The sequence below is a fragment of the Molothrus ater genome, chromosome 3, assembly GCF_012460135.2.
Source record: "Molothrus ater isolate BHLD 08-10-18 breed brown headed cowbird chromosome 3, BPBGC_Mater_1.1, whole genome shotgun sequence".
Lineage (NCBI taxonomy): Eukaryota > Metazoa > Chordata > Aves > Passeriformes > Icteridae > Molothrus > Molothrus ater.
The window spans coordinates 39,571,745-39,588,917 of record NC_050480.2 but is presented as its reverse complement, the minus strand read 5'-3'; the positions used below and the strand labels follow the sequence as shown (position 1 = coordinate 39,588,917).

The following is a 17,173-nucleotide window of genomic DNA, read 5'->3' as shown; positions in this document are numbered from 1 at the left end:
AGTTTTTTGGTGTGTTTGTCACTTTTGTTTTCTGGTTGCTTGTTGTTTGTTACTCATTTTTTTCTTAGCACGTGACATAATGCTGTTTAATATGCAGACAAAGCAAAGAATTCCCAGGAAAGATAGTGGAAGCAAAAGTAACCATCATTTTCTGGGATCATCACGTTAGGTTTGAATGCAAGCTCAGCAGCAAGCCCCTGAATTTCCGGGGCTGAGAAGAATGACTGACTGCAACAGACAGAGCAAGGCTACTTTCTCCTTCATGGTATTTCATGTAAGTCCTGTTAAATCATGACCATACTACAGTAACTGCTTACCATGTTTACCTCCTGTTGCCTATAAACCCCTCACTCAAGGAAAGCTCTCACTAAAGACAGTTCAAATTCAGACTGTCTCTTGTCTCTAAGGGGATTCTCAGGAATAATCCCAGTGCAGTTTAGATCTTCCAACACCAATTTAAACCCGAGATGGAAGATTACTGCAGGTCTAATTGTAGAACATCACTAAACATATTCATATACATATTAATATTGCAATATACAATTACATATTATTTTGCTATATGGAAAGTCATTGTTTACAGAAGTTTAAATTTTGGCCACAGTCTCAGCCCTTAGTGATGCCTGAAGTCTCTTTCCAATAGGAGCCTTATTCTTCCCATCCTGGGCTAAAGCTTGCTTAAATCCCTTCTATTTTTAGGCAACAATTCCCTCACTACAGAATGTAAGATGGTTCAGGACTACTTTTAACCCACTTTGCGCTACAGGGCAAAGGATTCACAGGAAAGAAAGTCCTGTGGTAAAGTAATCATATGCTTCTAACCCCCACTGCCCTGCTTCCCAGCCTTCCTGAAAAACCTCCTGGACACTTCTCTATGCATTGGACAGCTATGACATAGATACATCATAAGAGAGAGCCACAAATGTGAGAGTGGAGAGAGAAACATGTTTTTCCTTCCTGAAAGATTTTTAATTTTTTTTCTACATTCAAATAAAGTGATGAGAATCCTGAACTATTCTGTGACTTGTGAAACTTTTGAATTATGTTAATTTACATTTTAACAATGGCAAAGCATTTCATTTCACATTTGAGCTTTTAGTTTTAAAACTACATTGGCATTTTAAAAAGTCTTCCTGAACCATTGTCTCTTAAAAAATGAAAAGAGGATATTCTGATATTTTCAAAACAAGAAATTAAAGTTAAACTAAGCTATCAAAAGATTAAATTTGTTCTCTGGGAAAAAAGTTTTCTATTCCAATAAAAGGGGTTTTTTTTCCACAGAAAAGTGTCCTTTCTCAACTCAACTGCACATTGCTTAAGGCAGTATATCCAGGTGTGGCTTTTTCCCATTTTCATGTAATTGTTTGGAAGGCAGAGGTTATTCATTCTGGAGTCTAAAACTGAACCTGAAAAGAAAAAGCAAGGGAGCGAGGGTACCATTACAATAACAGGATTTGAAAGGGTCTTGTCTAGCATACAGACCATGCACTTTGTATTTTTCTGCTTACTACTTTCTGAGAGAGGGTGAGGGTTGATATGTTAATGTTTTATCAGAATGGTCTTCAGATCAAACACTCTTCTCTCATCCAACACACTCTCTGCCCCAAATATGGAGTCTAATCTTCAGGGACAATTAGACTGTAGGGTTTCACCACTGTAGGTTTCCAGAAAAATAAAACCGAGAGAAACAATGTACAGATCCATTGGCATTTTTCCTCTATGCCACCAGCCAGTTGACAGGTCTTTTGTTTGAGTCTTGTGTATGTTGAACTAGCTGGGTAGGGAGGAGCACATTTCATGAACTGTCTGTATGACAATTTCTCTGTGCAATGTAACTCAAAATGCATTTCCTACTCATAAAAATAGGTGGGATCCATCACTCATTACCATTGTAGACAGTGGGAAGTGGTATTTCATTTAGAATCCATGTTTCCATGGAACATTATTTCCTTGAGAGGGAAGTGACGAGACAAGAAGGAGACAGGAGTTAGAGAGAAGCTCATTGAAATAGCAGAAGATTATCAGAGGGTTAAATCAGCACATGTCAGAGGAGGAAAAGAGCATTGGAATCAATAGGCATTTTCCTACTGTCTACTGTTGGTTTTGCATTGGGCTTTATGATCTTAACCAAGAGAATTTGCTCGGAGCAGGGAAACATACTGAGTTAGTATTATGTACCAGTAATGCAGCAGTGCAAAGAAAGTCACCTTAAAGTAAGATGGAAGTGAAGGCAGGTGACCATGATACAAGAGATATCTTGAAGCTGTGGGAGTTCCATCTCCATGAGAATGTTTATGACAAATTCGAGCCCTGGCTTTTAGAACTCAACCAAAATCCAGCCTTGTGTTTAGGCTGTTCCATGGATGACACTGTGAGAAGAAAACTTTTCCACAGTATTGCTGAACTACAAGCAGATTGACACTTCCAGGGCAAACCAAGTAGCTGGGATGAAGGCTGGCAGAAGGCATGGGCCCTGGAGCAAAGCTGGTGAGTGTGCCTGGCTTACTCACTTGTGAAAAAGTGGCCAAATGTACTTCTGCTTCTTCTCCACAACCTGCCCTGCAGGCTGCAAGAGGATCAATTCCTAAGGTGACTGTCCTAGCTAAGAAAACTGCCAGAGCACTTCCAAGAAAAACACTGACTTCCCAGATGCAGGAAAATTGGCATGCCAAAAATACCCTTCCATGCACAAGGTGAAGCTAAAAATAAACAAATCCCAGGAGGCTGGGCATTTTCCACACAAGTCTGCCCAGCTGAGTTGGTGGTTACCTACACCTGACTTCTGCAACTATGAGCTAACCACACAGATATTTCCTCTGATAAGGACCAGAGGCCCACACCCCTGGCTGTCTGAATGGAACTAGCTCTGTTCACAAGTCACAGCATATTCTAAATGTGAAAAAAACTGAGGCCAAATACTGGCTGTAGCATGTTTTTGCTAATGCCAGGAAAACCTGTGAAAAGACAAAAGTGGTAATTTCCAAATGTTTTCTATCTCCCTGAAGGATTCATGAAAATTTCATTGCAAATCCTCCAGGACAAAAAAAACATCGAGAAGTAGCTATGTGTGCTGCTACAGTTTAAGCACAATATGCAGTCACACTTAATTTGGATTATTTTTGGGTTATTTTTGTTCCTACAGCTATGAGCTATAAATGGTAGAGCCATGCTTCTGGTTAACTGTAGCAAGTGGAAGGTGGAGGAGAGAGGGTGTGAGAATCAGCCTGTGAAAAACAAAGTGGGATTTGTCAGAACTCATCTGTGAAGGACTCTCAATTACAACATACCTGATGGAGATTGTCATGCATGCAGGTGAATTTGCTGCCTCCTTGTCTCCAAACCCAAGGTGTGACATTTATGTCAAAAATCCATTTATTATTATGCTATAAAATAACACCTGAAAAAAAACGTGTCTTGGGAAAACAATGGTCGGACACAGGTTGGCAAAAAGTGCTCCAGAATCTTCAGTAGGGTCACCCTTGTGCACAGCTCTAGGGACTGCCTTACACATATTCCCCATGATTCACATATCGTGCAGGGCCAAATTATTCCAAAATGTTTCCTGCAAGTTGAGTCAAGAGTGCTTAATGAATGAAGCAAGGAGCAGGCAGCATGATAACAAAATTGTTCCTTATTTAGTTTACAATTAAGAGGGATTACTTATCCACAGGATTCAAGGATTCAGTAACAGGTTATTGAATAGTAAACAGTGATTTAAGGCTAAAAGTTGTGAGCAAAATCTGTTTTCTGATTTACTAGAGAAACAAAAAGAATGTCAGCATTTTAACTGGAGAACAGGGACCTTTTGTTAGAGGAATTCTTGGAAATAAAAACAATGGTCCTTTATAGAACATTGGTATCATATCTAGTTTCTCAACCAAACTGAAAACACTAGCAACATTCACTTTTTTATGATACTTAACTGAGGAAAAAATCAACATAGATCTGTTTTGGTCAGCATAAGGTAGAACAAACTGAAATTCTTAGTGAAACACATGGAAAAGAATGATGTCTTGATTTTATTTCAGTTAGAGTTTTCTTTTGCAAAACAAATAAAATATATTAACTATTTCAGTAGTTGAAAGCAGAAGTGCTATGAAGCAGTTAAGGGAAAACAATACTATTTTATCATTACATCAGCTGATATCAAACTGATCACACCTTCATAATTAAATTGATAAAATGTGTATGATCAATGTCAGCAATGCTTCTTGCTCTTTCTTTGAAAGATGCTCTGCAATTTGAGTGGTGATTTGTTATTGTCTGTGCCTCTGGAAACAGAAAAGAGGGAGCAATTCCATAATGTTGCCATTTTTGCACTTAGGTGTGAGAAAAGGCTAAAACAGATGCTATGGGAGCGTATTTGTTACTACAGGAATTTGGAGGGCATAAGGAGATAATTGGGTATCTCAGTCAGTGGGCAGGTAATGAGCTGAGCTCTACAAGAGAAGAGTTTCAGTGATCTGGAAAAATTCTCTTCACTGGAAGTGTTGAAGGCCAGGTTGCATGGGGCTTTGAGCAACCTGATCTAGTGGAAAGTGATCTAGGGGGAGCTGGAACTGGATGATCTTTAAGGTCCTTTCCAACCCAAACTATTCTATGGTTTTCTGACAGGCAGTCTATGGGGAAGGCAGTTTAAAGCAGCATCTGATAAATTATTAATTCCTCTAAGTATCAAGTGCCATCCAAAGAACCTTACAGATGGAGAGATTCACTGACCAGAAATATTTTTGCACTATGGGAACAATAAAAGCAATAGTGGGAAAGGTTATTTCAAAGACAAAGCAACACAGAGGAAAGACTGCTGAAGGGAGAAGAAAGATTCAGAAGATCCAGATTTTTGATCCAGAATAATCACTAGGATGGAATACACATTACATTTTATTTTCAAATGCATGAGGCAGAATTTTTAGATTATGATCGTATAATTTTTTAATAACTTTGGTTGGAAGGAGCATCCAGAGCTGTGACTGTTCTCTCCACTCTTGCTCAGTTTTGGGTCTAATGTCCAGCTCATGATAAGCCTTGATACATGCTGGAAAATTCTGCTCCAAAGAATCCAAACAAACAGAAAACAGTAATCACTTTCACACATTTTTTGATTATTAACTCAGGAAATAAATGCCCCATGTAGATTTATTTGGGTCAGCATAAGGGAGCACTGAGTATATTTGGGGTCATACAAATACTGTATATTTGGGCTTTTTATGACATAGTTATTAATTGTAGTCACTTTCACAACAAATTGCAGAAAAACTAGAGAAAGTGTGATCAGTACCATGAAAGAAACCTTTGGTGAGAAATACTGTGGGTATTTGTTTTAATGTTGAATACACAAAAATAGCATGACTGCATCTCCTTCAGTCTTCATTTCATTCAGGTAATATTATTCCAATCTAAGCAGCAGTTGCTGAGCCAAAGTAATTTCAGTCCTACGGATCCATCCATTCACTTTCACAAGTTAAATCTTCCTAACAATTCTGACCTGCCAAGAAAATGCCTTTAGCTACATAGGTACAATGCAGCCTTCTGCATGGAGGAATCACCTCTTATCTTGGATGAGATTGTCCTCCTCATCTTTGATTTGGAGTCGTCCGCTGGAGTACTTGGTTTCCTGTCTGCCATTGCAGAGCAGAGTTTTCATGGTGCCATCCAGGCACTCCCTCCTCCTGAACAGTGCAGTGTGACTCTCCCTTTGGCCATCACTGAATACCACTAGTTTATCTCTGTTCCTGAAAGAAGTAGCAATGAATGAAGTGATGAGAAAACACTGTGTTTTATTAACCTGTCTCACAGAGCTGTCTAACATAACTCAATGAAATAGGAAAATAATGTGAAGTGGAAAACCTCAGGATTTACATGGAAAGGCATTAGAAATCTGGTCTCACTAAAAGACTTCAATACGTAATAGCTAATGAATGGTGAGATCCAAATTTTACATGACTTCATGCAGGGATCTCAAGGCATTTTGCAGGCAGAAAATCCATTTTACAGCAGGATCCTTCCTCTTCCTCAGAAGAGATATGTGTAAGAGTCCCAAAGCTGTTTTTCTCATTTTGCATGGAGGAATAGAGAGACAATACAGATCACAGAATGTGACTAGGAAGAGACCCACAAGGACCCTCAAGTCCAATTCTTAAGAGAATCCCTTAAGTGATCCCTTTCAGGGATTAAACCCACAGCCTTTGTTTTAATAGCACCATGCTGTAACCAACTGAGATAATCTCAGTCTTTATCCAATATTAGAGGGGAAGCCAAACACCTGGGAATAGAGCTCAGGAGCCCTCATCCCGTGTTCTTTAGTACCCACATTGCTAACACTGACAGCTGCTGATCTCCCAGCTACTCTGGCCAGCGTAAAGTTACATGGAACTAAATGAGGAATATTTCACAGTCGTTTTGCCAGTGGTGAATCATCACCTATCATTCAAGGTGGAAGTGAATTTTCAGTGCTACTTTCTTGCAAAATCCTTGTTAGATAACAAGGGTTATCTTACAAATCCTTTCCCCCTTGATCTGGAAATTTCCCAGCTACGCAAAATCCAACCACAGTTCTAAATGTCAGTGTTGCTGTCCAAAGTGTGGTCCCTATTAGTTACACAGGACTTACTTTTCTACTTTTACTATTGTGCCACCTGGGAAAAAGTTTCCTTCAGTCCATCACTGTAGAGGCATTTCACTGTTTGATCTGGGAACGCAATTTCTTGTGTGCCATCGGGATGTTGTTTTTCTGTAGAAAAGAAGATGTAAAAAGTCGTTCTACTGTTCTTTCAGGTTGCCTTACACAAAGCTAGGTCAGGATTTTCTTTTGACATTGTAGTGAAGATGTAAATTATATTTACAATACTGGTAAAAGAAATTAAAGAATCGCATAATCAGATAATCAGAATTGGAAGAACTACATTTACATTCCATTATTATATTTGCTTTGTAGGAGGAAACTGAAAAGTGAAGTGATGGAATATACTGAAATTGTAATGCAAAAGACAATGTGAAATGGCAAGAAAACACCCAATCTGCTGGAGTCAGAATTCAAACTACACTTTCATAATAGAAATAAATCTGCACATACAGTTCACATTATGAGGTCTTGCATACCTATCTGATTATTAGGAAACTGCAGCACCTCCAGGCCATCTGGAGAAGCAGTATGAGTTGTCTGTGCATCTGCATAATAATAAATCTGGAAGGAGAGTGAGATGATAGCAGCATATTCGCAATATTTGCATAAGCAGATTCAACTATAACAATGTGCTCAAAAGTAAGCCATCTTTAAAAAGTCATTTCAAGGTCATATTCTGCATCAGTCATCCATAAAAGTAGCTATGTTCACACTGCTGTTCCTTCCTGTCATTCACTCTCATGGTTGTGTCCAGATGATGCTACTTTCACCTCTGTAGTGTGCAGGAGAACAGTGTGCACATGAAAGTAATCTTCCTACCTCTGTGCTCTCATCCATGAACTATTAATTTAAAAAAATCCCAGTACTGCAAAGGCTTCACTAATTTCCACTTTAGCCCACATTGTTATTAGCTACTTCTATTTACATAATGCCGTCATGGAAGAAACCTCCATGCTACCTACTCTACAAATGATGTATGAAAATCTATAAAAACCAATCCTTGCTTCAGATGGCTGCCCATGCCCCTTGCCTTCATTCAGTCTCCTGCTCGGCCAGCTACACATTTGTTCCTTATTTGACTGTTACCTTCATGCCTTTCCACTTCTGTCTTTGTAGATGAAGCAGTTTCACTGCTCAGGGTTGTTAAACCAACTCCCTTCCTCATCAGTTACTCTCAGAATTGATAGATATAGATAAATTATAGAACTTTGCTGGAAAATCAGTTAATAATTTTATTTTCCTTAAAGAAAATTAAAAGTTACCTAGCACCCTCTGATCTGGCATGATCTTCTTTACATCTCCCCTGGAAAAGCTGATCATTGTCATCCTTTCATCAGCACTAATATCCTTTTTAGTACTGTCGTGGAAAGTGAGGATTCAGCATCCATCAGAAAACTCCTCTTCTGCCTTCAAACACACAGATTATCCAATGCAGATGAAGTCAAAGGAAATGAGCAGCACTGCACTGCCTTCCAATTAAATTGGATCTTGAAGGAAGTCATGCTACATCTTTGTATTTCAAAGGTTATCTCTTCAGAACAGGCATTATTTTCATTTGCGTGTAAAAGAGGACAGAAAAAATTTTCTTTTCACAAGATGAGCTTACTTGTAGCACATGTTGCAAGTTCTCACCCCACCACTTTGTTTTAATGTTAAGCACAATAAGGTGCACAGCCCTGTGGCAATAGGGAAAACAGTCAGGTTTCTTCTTGACCAACATTAGTGAATTATTGACCAGACTCATTTTGTATATGCTTGTACATCTTCCACTCAGGTGCACAGATCACTTGAGAGATGCCTGGTTCTGGACTGTGTGAATCAAAATGACTGAACTTGATGAATTAACGCAGATTGCTGATGTGGTAGGTTAAGAACCATTTCATTCCAAGTAGTCCTGTATGGACTTTCAGTACTACAGAATTAATTTTGGCTGCATGCACAGACCTAATATTTGCTTGACACTTCTTATCAACAGCAGGCAATAATGTCATTAATATGTTCTTCTACAAAAAGGGCACTAGTCAGAGAAGACTTCATACCCAGCATAGCCTCCAGTTAATCATTTTTCCTGATGATACTGTAGCAGTTGTTTCTGTTCAGGATATATCAAATACCATGATATAACTCTTTTGGTAACATTCAAAGAAGAAGGCAACCAGAAGATGCACTACAGCTTTGTCATACTGTTCCAATCTAATCAGAATTTTCACAAAAAAGGGAATATCTCCCAACCAAAAAAAAAAGCTATTTTCTCTTGCCTTTCCATCATGATACTCCATTTTTTCCTGCACCTCTTCCCCATGCTTTCTCCTTTATTGATGTAACTTTGACCTTCTAGATAATATTGATTTTGAAGGTTGTATTATGAAAACCTCAAGGTCAGTGTTATATAAACAAAAATGTTCAAAAATAGGTTCACTAACTTAAAACAATGGTGCAAAAATTTATTTACTTTCACACACAAAGATTCTCTTCTTTCTGGTATTGCCTTGTATTTGCAATGTATTTTTATATTTTATTTGTAACTAGAAATGTTGCACATTAATTCCAGTTTTCTTCCATTTGCAAAGCAAAAGATAGCAAAGCAGAAGTCAAAAAATGAGGTGATAAAAGTGCATTCTGGCAAAATTATGCTGTACAAAATGGAGAGAATAAACACAGGAACAGAGAGAGGAACTATCTCTGAGTGTTGGGTTACTGATTTACAAAGAAAGGTATTTGTATTAGCTAGAGTTGCTCTTCCAAAACAAATTACACGGCTCTTAGCTGTTAGGTGGTGCTATCTGTGTAACTAAGGGCTATTCTGGATGCTACAATTCCAGTTTACCATTACCATAAATGCTCTTTGCAGTCTGGCAGAAAGGAGCTTAAAGTCAAGTGACATCTGGCACACAGTGTCCAGGGCAGTTACAAGCTGATGTTAATTACAGTTTAAAGATGTGGTGAATTTTGAATTATGGGATCTGAAGGAATAGGGAGAACTGCTCCCCACAGGGCAATGATATGCTTCACTAAATAACTATAAACACCATGCTTAAAGTTGCCAGATCCATCTCTAAAGCTGTGTCTACTGCATAGCATAGGAAGTGAGAACAGAATACTTTCTTTTTCTTACTGTGTTTTATTTCTCCTCAGAGATGGAAAGAACACAGTTGCAGCTCATGTAAGAACTGGAATTTTAAATAGCTCAAACCTTTATTTCATCAGGAGGAAAAGCAGGAGGACTGTCTGTAGATACTTTGTTGTCATAAGCAGTTATGCCATTTCTCTTGTGTGGGGTCACAAAAGCCACTTTATTCTGAGCTCTTAGCAATTTTCCTGTCTTTTTAAGAGCTTCTTCTCCTTTCTGAGACAAAATTAAAATGTTAACTAACAACATAAATCTATTAATGTTCAACAGCTGTGCAGAAATATATTGATAAAGGAATCCAGCCTATTATTTGAAGCCATTGCAATATTGTTTTTAAGACTGCACTTATATAAGGAGTAAAGGCAAAAAAATCCAGGAGAGTATTGTTGCCAAATGAATGGGAGTTAGCATGCTGCTTATGAAAACTAATACCACAGACTCACTGTGACTCTATTTTATAGAGTTACATGGTGAAATACCTGTGTTTCTTCATTGTTCTTGCAGGGTGCAAAGCTGCAAGTGTCTTTCCTGTAGTTGTGTGACAGGAAGGTGTCTTCTGAGCTATATGAAATGGGCAAAAGTGTCCCTGTAAGAAAAAATCAAATAAAAAGGGGTCATTGAAAGCACGTGAAAATTGCTGAATAACATTTCCACACCCATCTCAGGCTTTTTAAAGATGCTAGCTTTCAGAGTCTTGCTACTTACACTGATAATGTTTGCTAACAGCTTGTTCATCCTCCCAAAGGTGCTTTGTCCTGGACCAAAATGAAATGCAGTCCACATCCACTCTCCCACCTCCTGAACCTTTGGGAGAACAAACTCAGTGAATAAGTAGGTGGCAGCACAATCTGCTTTCCCTCTCTTGTAAAATATGAATTTGACAATACTTCTAAGAATCATAGATGTGTTTTAGTGACTCACATTCTCTATGAGTCAAGAGCTGGGGACCAGTTTCTCCAAGTCATTTGCAGACCACTTCAAGCAGGCAAGAGGTTTCCACAGATCTTACCTGTAGCCATGATATTTTATGAAAAATCCTTTCTTAGGATTTTTTCTCCTGAGAAGCTGAGATGCCTCAGGAACAAAATGTAAACAATAATTACCTGCTGCTATGGAATGCAACAGGTGCATCTGTGATTTGGCTCATGTGGTTGTTTCTCATTAATGGCCAGTCTCAGTCAGCTGGCTCTGACTGTCTGTCTGAGACACAAGCTTTTGTTATCATTCCTTTTCTATTCTTAGCTAGCCTTCTGATAAAATCCTTTTTTCTATTCTTTTAGTATAGTTTTAATATAATATATATCATAAAATAATAAATCAAGCCTTCTGAAATATGGAGTCAGATCCTCATCTCTTCCCTTAGCCTAAGACCCTTGCAAACACTGTCACACTTACCTTTTACACGGAAGGTGAGCTGGGCTCCTTAAAACAACCACTCAGATGTGAGGCAGCTCCAGGTGACATTAGTTCTTCTTCCAGTAGGAGAGGGCTGGTGTACAACCAGAAGAAAAATGGAGAGGCCCTGACTTAGAGTCATGCTTCACTTCAGTATGGGATCTATCAGTGATATGGCAAGAGTATGCCATACACTTTTCCTTCCTAGGAGCTTAGCTGTCTGTCTGTGGAAATTGTACAGGAGTATAAGCTTGGTTCAGACTGTTGCAGAGAAAGAAGGGAGGATGGAAGAGCTGGAAGAAGCCTCAGACAGGGCCAAGTCCCCCCCAGTTCCCCCATCCCTTCTCTTGGGAACTGCACTTCATTTGCTCCATGGTGGATTGCATTGTGCTAATGTCTGTGCCTGGCTACACACCTGGTTTATCCAAATCCCAACCCTGACCCATGGGATAATTTCCTGTCATGACTCCACGTCTGTCTCATCACTATGGCCTTTGACAATAGGGATTTTGGTCTGGCCCTTCCTTCCACCCAGAGCCTGCCCTCCTCCCTGGCTGGGCTGTGGGATAGGCAGAGTCCTGCTGGACTCCATGAGCTGCCCTGGTTCTCCAAGCCCCTGGCCTCTCTGGGAACCACTGGCCCATGCAGTGCCCCAATTCTTGGTGCATGTGATCACCCCTGAACTACTTCTGGGGCAATGGGGACAGGTTTCAAAGCATACATTCACACTCCTCTTGCAGGTGTCTAAATAGCTCAATGTATGAACAGCCTCTTAGATAATTACTGATAAAAAATTCTGCAGTTCCAGGGAAAGAGGGCCAAGCAGCAGCCAGAATCGCAATACAGATTCTAAACAATATCATAAAAAGAAATAAAGGAAGTTTAAATAGACCTTGCTGATAGGCTTACTTTGTCTGGTTCAAAAGGTGTCAGTCTTTCCTGATTAAGGGTCCTCCTGCCAGCTGGTGTTGTACTTCTGGAGCAGTTAGAGGTTTCCTCTGCTTCATATTCCTTGGTCACTAATCTCAAAGGATCAGCTTTTTGCACAGAGCTATTTATGTCCTAAAAGGTGTAAATACATTTGCATTAAGTTAATATAAACATCTTCAAATAGTATTAAAAATTCCTCCTATAATGGGTGCATCATTAAATGGTTGAAACTTTAGGAAAATGTTCAGTTGTGTGTGTGGGCATATCCACAGAGACACACTCAAGCACACGCACACATTTTATACATAACTCTGCATTTGGGGTCTTGTTTTGCTTCCCACATTTCTCTGTGCTTGGGCAACAATGCAAGTCTAATCCAAGGGGCAGAGTGTGAGTCCAGCAGCTGCTGAAAGGCTCTCATCCCTCAGTCCCACCACCCTGCCAGCTCTTTCTAGGTTATCACAACTGAGCTCAGTCCAGTAAAATATATTGCACAACAGTTCATTTTTACTTGTCACATCTCCAACTTTTGTATGTTTTGATCTCAAACATCTCCATCAATGAAGGCTGACACAAGATTTGTAGGACCTAAAGGATGTGTGAGCTATAGAAGGGAAATGAGATGCAAAAATTTTCAACCAAACTATAGCAGTTATTTAGACTGGAAAGATCAAGGAGACTCAGAAGCACTTCTACAATTTTTCATGCAGACCTTAAAACAGAGTACAGAGAAAACATAAAATATTCCTGCATGACCACCATGAGATACTTGGGATTTACAGTATTTACACAATGAGTCTCAAGTGTTTGCAGCTCCCAAGTACATGATGGTAAGATACAAAGAAACAATCAAAAAAAAGTTGGAAATGGCACCAATAACTCTGATTTTGAAATGTCTCACACACTGAAGAGGGGCTGCTTGAGAAGATGCATGTAAGCTATTAATGGAAAGAATATATTTGCCATGAGCTTAATTTACTCAAGTCCATGAGCTATTGCTCAAGGGACATGGGACTAGCAAAGCACCAACAGGAAGACTGCACTGCTCCTTCTCTGATAACAATGGTCAACGTTTGGTAGCTGTAAAATTTTCTCCATGTGATCAGTGAAATTTAGGGTATCTGCTGCTGCTGTGGTTGGTGATGCCTTATTTATATCAATAAATGACATTACAATTTAATGTATGCTTACAGGGAAGAAGCCAAGAAAGCAATCCTATTGCAACACCAGAAAACTGTAGGATTTTAAAAGGCTAAATTTTTCCTCCAAGCATAAAAAAGTTTTCAGCAAGAGAAAGGTAACTGATTACCTCTTTCAGACAAGGTGGCTAAAAGTACATAAATGAATAGAATTTATTGTTAAAAATAATATAATTTATATTTTATATTTGGTGATATTTTCTGCAGGCAGATTCTGTGGATATGCCTGAATTCGTCAAACATAATCAGGTTTTCAAATAAAAGTGGATGGGCAAACTGTCAAAATATGCCTGGGACTTCAGCTTGAGACAAAAGATATAGAACTGAGGACCTTTAAGACTATTTCTGATGGAGAGATATTAGCTCAGAAATTGCAGAGATGAAAGAAAGAAAGAAAGAAAGAAAGAAAGAAAGAAAGAAAGAAAGAAAGAAAGAAAGAAAGAAAGAAAGAAAGAAAGAAAGAAAGAAAGAAAGAAAGAAAGAAAGAAAGAAAGAAAGAAAGAAAGAAAGAAAGAAAGAAAAGAAAGAAAGAAAGAGCACACAATCCATCATTTCATTGCTAAATATCTCAAGACTGAAGCTGCCAAATCATTTAAAATAACTTAAAAAGCCATTGGGGCAGTTTCACAGCAGCCCAAACCAATTTCAGTCCAGATTGCTGGAGTCTCACTCCTTTTCTTCTGTCCCCAGCCACATGTTTCCAGTCCCTCCTTTATGAGACATCAGCAGCTACAGAGGGAAATTAACCTGGTTCATTGAGTAGAATCAGGCAGAGATGAACTCTTTTCCTGCTGCCTGGTTAGCTTTGAGCCAGCTGGCTCATCATCCTCAGAAAGTGTCAATAGGGCCACAGCAGCTCAAGTATTCATCAGCTTCAGAGAGACACAAACATGTGGCAGCATTTGTTTTCCTTGTGGTTTATTATAGAAAGAGTGTTGCAATTCAAGCTTTTTAAAACCTTATCTATGACTTGTTAATAGAAGATACTTTATGGCTAGATGTAGTCAGAGAAAGTAGCACTGTTTCCATGAACATGATGAGATGTATCAGCCAATTCAGCTGAAGGAGCATCCATGCAGAACAGTTCTTGTTACACATGTCCTTGTAAAAGCCAGATTTCATTTTTTATGCATTGCATACACTAGCATACCTATTTTTAAAGCAATAATGTCAGAGGAATCCAGACAGGCTTACATGAATCACATGCAGTCTCTGTTTTCATTCAGAGGAATGTCAGTCTAAGAGATCATTTGAAAATTCAGAGCCATCACTGTATCCCAGGCAGCCACTACAACTTTGCTCTGTACTTTTTAAGAAACTCAAATACTAGGCATTTGGACTAATCACACATGACTGGGCTCTTGATAAAGATTCTTTCAATTCCATCACTTTCATAAACAAAGCCATCAAATTATCTCAATTTTCTCCATTGGAAATATTTGGGTGATCAGTAAATGCAGACCCTTGATGCAAAGGGGCTACAGGATTAAAGGAAGAAGCAGCATCCCAACATGCACAAGGTAGATAGATTTTTTCCCAATCTTCACAGAAAACATAAAAAAAAAATATTAATCACCATGTCAGCTGGTTAAAACAAAAGAGGTGTAGTTTAGTAGTGAAACTCAACTTTATAAAAGAACATATAGGCAGTTCATTCTGTATCTTCATCATGGGAGCTAGTGAAACAGTTTGAATTTCCATCAGTGACACTGATCCTCCTCTGTGCAAAAGCAGGGACCTCTTGAAATTCCTCTAGTCCTACAGATCCGTGCTATCAGGAAGGCAGTGGAGAACAGGAGGAGGTACTGTTACTGAGTGTCCATCTAGACCACAGGAATTCTAAAAATATGTTCTCCTGGATCTTCATGCTCAACAATAACCAGTTACATTTTCTAATGAGCTTTTGCCCCCCAGCTGTTAATACCTACAATTCTTCATCAAATTGTCCCAGAAATCTCTCACTTGTCAATTTCCTAAAATAAGGATCTCTGATTACTTAGTACCTTCAAATATCACAGTTTGTGTCATGTAGGGTTCACATTCCCTCTAACAAATCAAAAACCTGAGAAAAAGCAACAAGTACTCACGGATGAAGCAGTGAAGTTCAAATGCTAAGAAAGTCTGTTCACATATTCACAGATCTTCCCTACTTGAGGGTTAGTAATTTGTCAGAAGAATGTTCATAGGTAAGGAAATAACATGCTCAAAGGTCATCAAAATCCCTTGGAAGATTAGACAGCAAAATCCATCTAAGATTGGAAGTAAGCATATTTGACCTTGGCTGAAACATTAAGTCAGTATACCTTTCAGTGGAATTCCCCCTCCCTCCTCCCACTTCCAACCCTGCCAGGCAAATAAGTTCATCTTTTTTCACAGAAATAATGAAAATCTATCCAGAGATGCATGTTGGGCAGGAAACTGGCAACTTGCTCTAACTAATGAGCTGCATTCAGAAATCAAGTTGTTTTCAGAGTATCCATGTCAGTAAGCATTAATAATTAATAATAAAAACTATTTGGGCCCATCTGTTTGTTCTTTCATAGTCTGAAAGAATCACTAATGATGTGCAGTTAAAATGGACATTTCTCTTGTCTCACTAAAGCAAAATTTGAATTGGACAGTTCCTCACCAGCTAGGTCATGTTACAGCACAAATTCTTAAAAGTATTATAGGTAACCAGAATACATATTTTTCAGAGATGTGGACCATCTCTTGGTTATGTTTTTTTCTTTTACTTCATAAAATCATGTCTACAAAAAAAATTGTATCTTTAACAAAGATACAAATTGATCATTATTCAGACTTGCTCGCCAACTGTTTTTGTGCATATCCTCAAATTCTATTAGATTTGAATTAAAAAAAGAGTCAGATGGCAATTTGTTCTTGGTTACAGCTGATTAAACTCACCAGTCCAAGCTAGCTTTAACTTACCTTTGTTATAGAAGACATGCACACCTTCCAACCCTAGAACCATAAAATATTTTAGGTTGCAAAAGTCCCTCAGATCATCAGTTCCAACCATTGACACAGAACTTTCAAGTCCACCACTAAACCATTTCCCAAAAAGTGCCATATCCACACATTTTTTGAACAGTGCCAAGGATGGTGATTCCACCACTTCTCTGTTCAGCCCATTCCAGTGTCTGACAACCCTTCTGGTGCTCAAGGTTATCCCATTCACTTAGATGTGTTCCTATTGGCTCAGTTTCTCAATTTTGGATAGAAGTAGCACGATAGTTTTTTTTTAATCTATATCCAAAATTCAGATTTGTCCAGATTCACAGGATCTGTGAGGGAAAGCATCCACCTACTAGAAAAAGAGCTCAAGTGCAAAGAAAATGCAAGTGAGTCACCGTGTGCAGATCTATTGCTATGACATGGATTTTGGGCTTCTGTTTAATGTTCCATTTACCTGAGACTTCAATTCTAGAGTCAAACAATTGGCAGCCACTTCTATTCACTGTAAAGTCTTTCTGTGCCATCAGATCAGATAAAAAGCATGTGTCTCTGTCAAACATTTTAGAGTTCACCCAGGACATCTGGGCACTATGCCCACCAGTCTAGCTCATGCTTGTGCTGGATTCCAGTTGGACTGGATCCAGTCCTGGCTAGATGGTGAAAGCCCAGATAGCAGTGACCTCAAAAGTCTGCTGTCCTCAACTTCCCCCCTTCTCAAAACTGTTGCTGAATTTTTATTGCCCATGGCTATGTGCCATAGGAGGAAATTATCAATATCTCTTTTCATATCTGGAACCATATAGAATTCACAGACTTTACTGTCTAGTGACTTTCAAACACAGACATGCTGCAGACATGCTGTCATGCTCACTATAGTGGAACAGTTGCCTCCCTTCTCATCTTATATCTTTTACATTTTATTTCAGTCCCTATATAGGC

At 38.8% G+C, this 17,173-nt stretch overlaps 1 pseudogene; it reads right to left on the bottom strand.

The window, feature by feature from the left end:
* Window positions 1–5,542: 5,542 nt before the first annotated feature.
* Window positions 5,543–17,173, bottom strand: part of LOC118684697 (centromere protein J-like) — a 29,609-nt pseudogene continuing 17,978 nt past the window's right edge.